Source organism: Electrophorus electricus, chromosome 21 (assembly GCF_041902795.1).
Source record: "Electrophorus electricus isolate QZ-2024a chromosome 21, ASM4190279v1, whole genome shotgun sequence".
Lineage (NCBI taxonomy): Eukaryota > Metazoa > Chordata > Actinopteri > Gymnotiformes > Gymnotidae > Electrophorus > Electrophorus electricus.
In genome coordinates this window covers 12,533,233-12,538,176 of record NC_137517.1, presented here as the reverse complement: position 1 = coordinate 12,538,176, position 4,944 = coordinate 12,533,233, and the positions used below count along the sequence as shown (strand labels likewise).

At 39.1% G+C, this 4,944-nt stretch overlaps 1 long non-coding RNA gene across 1 annotated transcript; it reads right to left on the bottom strand.

Annotated features, from left to right (window-relative positions):
- Nucleotides 1–1,493: 1,493 nt before the first annotated feature.
- Nucleotides 1,494–4,944, bottom strand: LOC145652813 (uncharacterized). Its single transcript, XR_014119077.1, has 4 exons — nt 4,848–4,944; nt 4,430–4,511; nt 2,043–2,206; nt 1,494–1,931 (listed from the first exon to the last, which is right to left on the bottom strand). It is a non-coding gene; the product is annotated as an uncharacterized LOC145652813 (long non-coding RNA).

Here is a 4,944-nt window from a genome sequence, read left to right as displayed (position 1 = left end):
AAATTAATTTTCGTTTCACGAAATATCAGTTGTGCTGCGTTTTGACGTGTGAAATTATAGGCGTTTTAAGATTATAATCATGAAAGTTTTCAGATTCTGTCATTAGAAACACGGTGACTAAAACATGCGTGTTACTTAAATTAACTAATAAATGAAGGAAAGATTGCTTGTAGATGAAACATTAACATTTTTACTTTCAAAAAGTGGTGTGGATAAAAATAGCCATTTAGGAATGTTACAATCTCATTTTCAACCGTAGTGACATGTAGCATCCCCATCATAATTTACGCATATGTCCGTGAACAAATTAAAATTGTTACTTGTGTGCTGATCATTTTAAGAGAATATTGAATAGATTAAGAAAAGTGTCATGGCCCAAGTCCTGCAGGGCAAGGAGCAGAACTCACAGACCTCTCTCGTCCCAGACAAACATTTATTAGACACGAAAGATTAGTAATCAACGGTAACTGCACTCATATGTAACAAACCATTGAATATAGGGACAGGCAGAAACACACACAACGAGTACAACCAGTAAACAATGAACAATAACACTAACACGAACGTGTACACATGTACGATGACCGACATCGAACGAAACACACACAGTTTATAGAGGTATAATTTAATATTTATCTGTAAAGTATTAAAAGATTTAATATATTTTCTGGTTTTCCCCAGTGAGATCATCATGAGGGGAACAGGAAGTACAAAGAAGAACTTCTTCCCTGATGTGAAGACCATCCCAGCTCCACAAAAAAGCCCTACAGAGGCAATGGCCAACCCAAATATTTCTCCTTTTCATTTTGTTAATTCGCAAAGAGGAGGAAGCAGCCACTATTTCCCAGAAATTTCTGGAGTCCCCCAGAGGAAGCCATATAAACCTCAAGTCTCTCAAAACCTGAGAAAATCTGGCACGGGCACAACATTAGTGGCACTGCTGAAGGCCACCGATGGAAATAATGGTGGAAAGTCAATAGGCAGACTCCTGGATGAAGGTCAGCGATGCAGCAAATCTCGGTTCCCTTCTCTGGTTGTAGAGCCACACACCAAGAGCAGTGCTGTGAGTGTGAAGGCTGATCACACTCCACCAGCTCCATCCATCTCAAGGCTACCCGCCCTCCACCCAAAGCTGGCTGCTCTCAAACAGAAAAGCCCAAAGCCTGCTGTGACCCTGCATGTCCCCCACAAACATGTCAGGGAAGTCCCAGGAAAGGTGCAGGACAAGCACAGTGAGGTGAACTCCACATTTTACACCAGGCCAGAAGTGGGTGAGGTCCTCTACCAGGACCTGGAGAGGCTAACGTCAGCCCGTCAGTGTGCCTCCAAGGTCGAAGCTTCCCAGCACCAGTATGACCTGAGCTGCCACAAACCGCTGCTCATCAGGAGGGCGACCTTACATAAGGTAGAGAGCAGAGCTGCGCGCCCAGCTCCACCTGCCCCCTCCCTGGTGCCACGTCGCAACCGTGTGCCCCGGCCATGCAAGACTGAGGATAAAAACAAGAGGCAGGACAAGTGCCAGGATGGCCAGGCTGCCTCTACTTCCCCTGGAGCCAAAGAAACATCTGTCGTGAAGATTTATTTCTCTCTGTTGTTAACAGGGAGAAGGAACTGTGGGCTTGACCAGTTGGGACAACAGACAGGTGAGCATAGGGGACCTCGCATCAATGGTTTAAAAAAAATGACTTCTTTTGACATTTATTTCACCATCGAATACTAGAGTATTGAGTCAGATTTGTTTTATTTGTCTGTTGTGTCTCAGCACCTGCACCAGTGCATGTGAAATGAATGGACTTCACCTGCTCTGTAGATGACCACGGTCAGTTGCCTACAGCCTTTGTAAGCAACAGAAACATTCAGGGCCATGTTTGCACATTTCCTCTCCAACCTGAGATTGTCTTACATCCAGCATTCCTGACACTTATTACTTCCTGAGAAAAAAAAAAACTCTTTAAATAAATGCAATTTTAAATGTATGCAGAGATGTTTTTCTGTGATATTTCTGTTTCAGTTATCTTGAGTGTGTGTAAAAATGGGTGTACGTTTGTTATCTTTCTTCAAAACTGTTTCCTCTCCAACATACATATACTTGTGTTCTTCTTTCTACTGGACAAATACAACACACATTACATTTACTTTGACTTAAAGCACAAAGTTACACATCTGACTCTTGGTCTCTTCTGATTCAGCAAACACCAGTTCTCTTCTGCTGGTTGATAATCAGGGAAAGAAAAACTTTATCAGATATGTAATGAGTTATGTTTTACAAAGTCACAAATGACACCAAACATAATTACCCAAAGCTGATTTTAAAGACTGCATAGACCTATAGAACATTATGTAAATGACCACATTACTTAAAATAAGTAATACAATTAGAAAAGAAGTAAGTTATAGATAACTGTCTCTAAGCCCCATTAACCACATTAGTATTTTAATACTGGTTTTTGAAAAAGGGAAAAAAAAATAGTACACTAGAAATTGCCAAATCTTGCAGCTGTGAAAGTCAAAGGCTGTCACTCTTTGGTGGTAGTGGAACTGATTTGGCATTATGGGAAAATTCATAGATATAGTAATCATATGTTCTCTGTATGAGTGAGCATTTAAACCCCATTAAAAGTAGGACTTCAATATAAATATATTTTTAAAAAAAACTGGCACAGTAGAGTTTTTTCAAATTTGATCTAATAAGCAAGTGCCTTCAATCTTTTTTTTTTTTTTTCAGTCTGATTTTTCAGCACTGGAGATATGTACAATATTGCACTAGTGCTAAGTGCTGTTTTAGCTGGCAGTCAAGCTGTATGATAAACCTCTGAGAAGCACTCTATAGGAAAATCATTTTGAGCAGTGCTTATTAAGCTACTTTAACATATTTTTAATAGTGTTGATGCAATATCCATTCAAAGTATACATACCAGCAATGTGTACATTCATGCAGCAGCACATCTTCATACACTATACACATTTTATATATATAACATCAGTATTCTGAGCTCATGGTTCAAACTTTGTGAATGTTTTGCTTTTAATCAAATACACTTCATTTTGTATTTTTGTAGTAAAAGTACATGTCTAATCCAAAGCTCTTCAAAAAGCAGTTAGTCTGCATTTCTCTATGCTTAGAGAGCGTTAGTTTGAAGTGAGCAACCAAATGCCGCAATATCGTGCATATAGGCGCATTCAATTTGAATCTCGGCGACTTGACCATGAAGCGCTAACGCGCGGATAGCTTCACCGACGTCAACAGAGACCACTAGTTAGTTTGTGCAGTACTCATTCAGACTCTTCCTACGTACCCTAAATACTTGAATAAGGAAGTACACAGTGTAACTGTACATACTCTGTTCTGTTTTTGGTGGGCTTTCTTGTGACGTTCAGCTTTATGCTGAAACAAAAGACAATGCCAAAAAATATTACACAACAATCTTTCATCCATTCAATAACTTACCGACAAAGGAGTAAACCAAACATGTAAAATGGTTCAATACTTGTACTGACTCTGCCTCACAGTTATTATTCAACTGAACGTTGGTACAATACTAGTCTGACACTGTTAGTTGAACTAACACACGATCGTATAAAATCACTGTCTTAGCCAGTTCAAAACACGTAGCCGAGTTGGACGTGTAAACACGTTCTGTCAGATCTACTGGTTCACAGTCCGAACTGCAGCCAAGATCTCCGTTTAACGAGTCACGACCAAGACATTCACGCGCTTTAATCAATCACGACCAAAACATTCAGGCGCTTTAATCAATCACGATCAAGACATTCACGCGCTTTAATCAATCACGACCAAGACATTCACGCGCTTTAACGAAGCACGACCAAGACATTCACGCGCTTTAACGAAGCACGACCAAGACATTCACGCGCTTTAACGAAGCACGACCAAGACATTCACGCTTTAGCTCGGAATGCGCCTATAAGCGAAACATTACAGTATTTTCTCGCTTAATGTTCTCAAAAGAGAAACAGTCATTCATGTTTTTAAGAGCTTTGGTGTAGACAGGCACCTTTACTAACTTTATAAGTACAAAATATGGTTTATTAAAATGAGCAAATAATGCATAAAGTTTAAACCGTAATGTTACAGCACTAAAACAAACTCAAAAACGTGGGTGTAGTGAACAGTATCAGTCCAAAGTGGAAAAGAAGACAGAGGCAGGAAAAATGTGTTCTGTAAGTGCATAGTGGGTAACAGACTAACTCAATCACTGTCATACAAAGAAACAGTGTCGAAATATCACTTAATAATATTACTAATAAATATTATAAATATTACTTCTTTAGTTACACTGACATGCACACTATTGGTACAATACTAACCTCACACTGTCAGTCTATTTACGACATGATCGTGTAAACAGCACGGTCTTAGCCTGATAAAACAAATAGTCTACATCTAGTTGGACACCTAAACACTTACTGTTAGATCTACTGGCTCACAGTCCGAGACATTTGTGACACTTCCTGCAGTACGACGCCTGTTCTATTTGCGCAGTTTGTTTCTGCGTAGAGGACAAAATATAAATATATTAAGTATATAGTGCGTTTATTAGTACTTTTTATACAGTTCATGTAAACATATTGATTCGGACCAATTTCTCAGATGAGCCTAGAACGACTTTAGTTTGGTTATTCTGAATCAGACGACCTCAGTTCTATTGCTGTATTTCGCGTAAACGAAGACACCTACTGCAACAGAATAGCGGCTAAAAGCTTTACGTTTTCAGACATTAACCTTGTTAATATTCAATTCTGTTAATATTAAATTTAAGAACTTGTTCTTTGAGTAGTACAAGTTCATATAATTCATGATTGACAGCTCAGATTCAGATACTCACCGGCTTTCTTTTCTAAAGATATTTGCATTGCGCTTCTTAAAATGGAGCACAAAAATTTCACTTTCGCGTTAAACCGGACTGAACCGGTTTTGTCAAG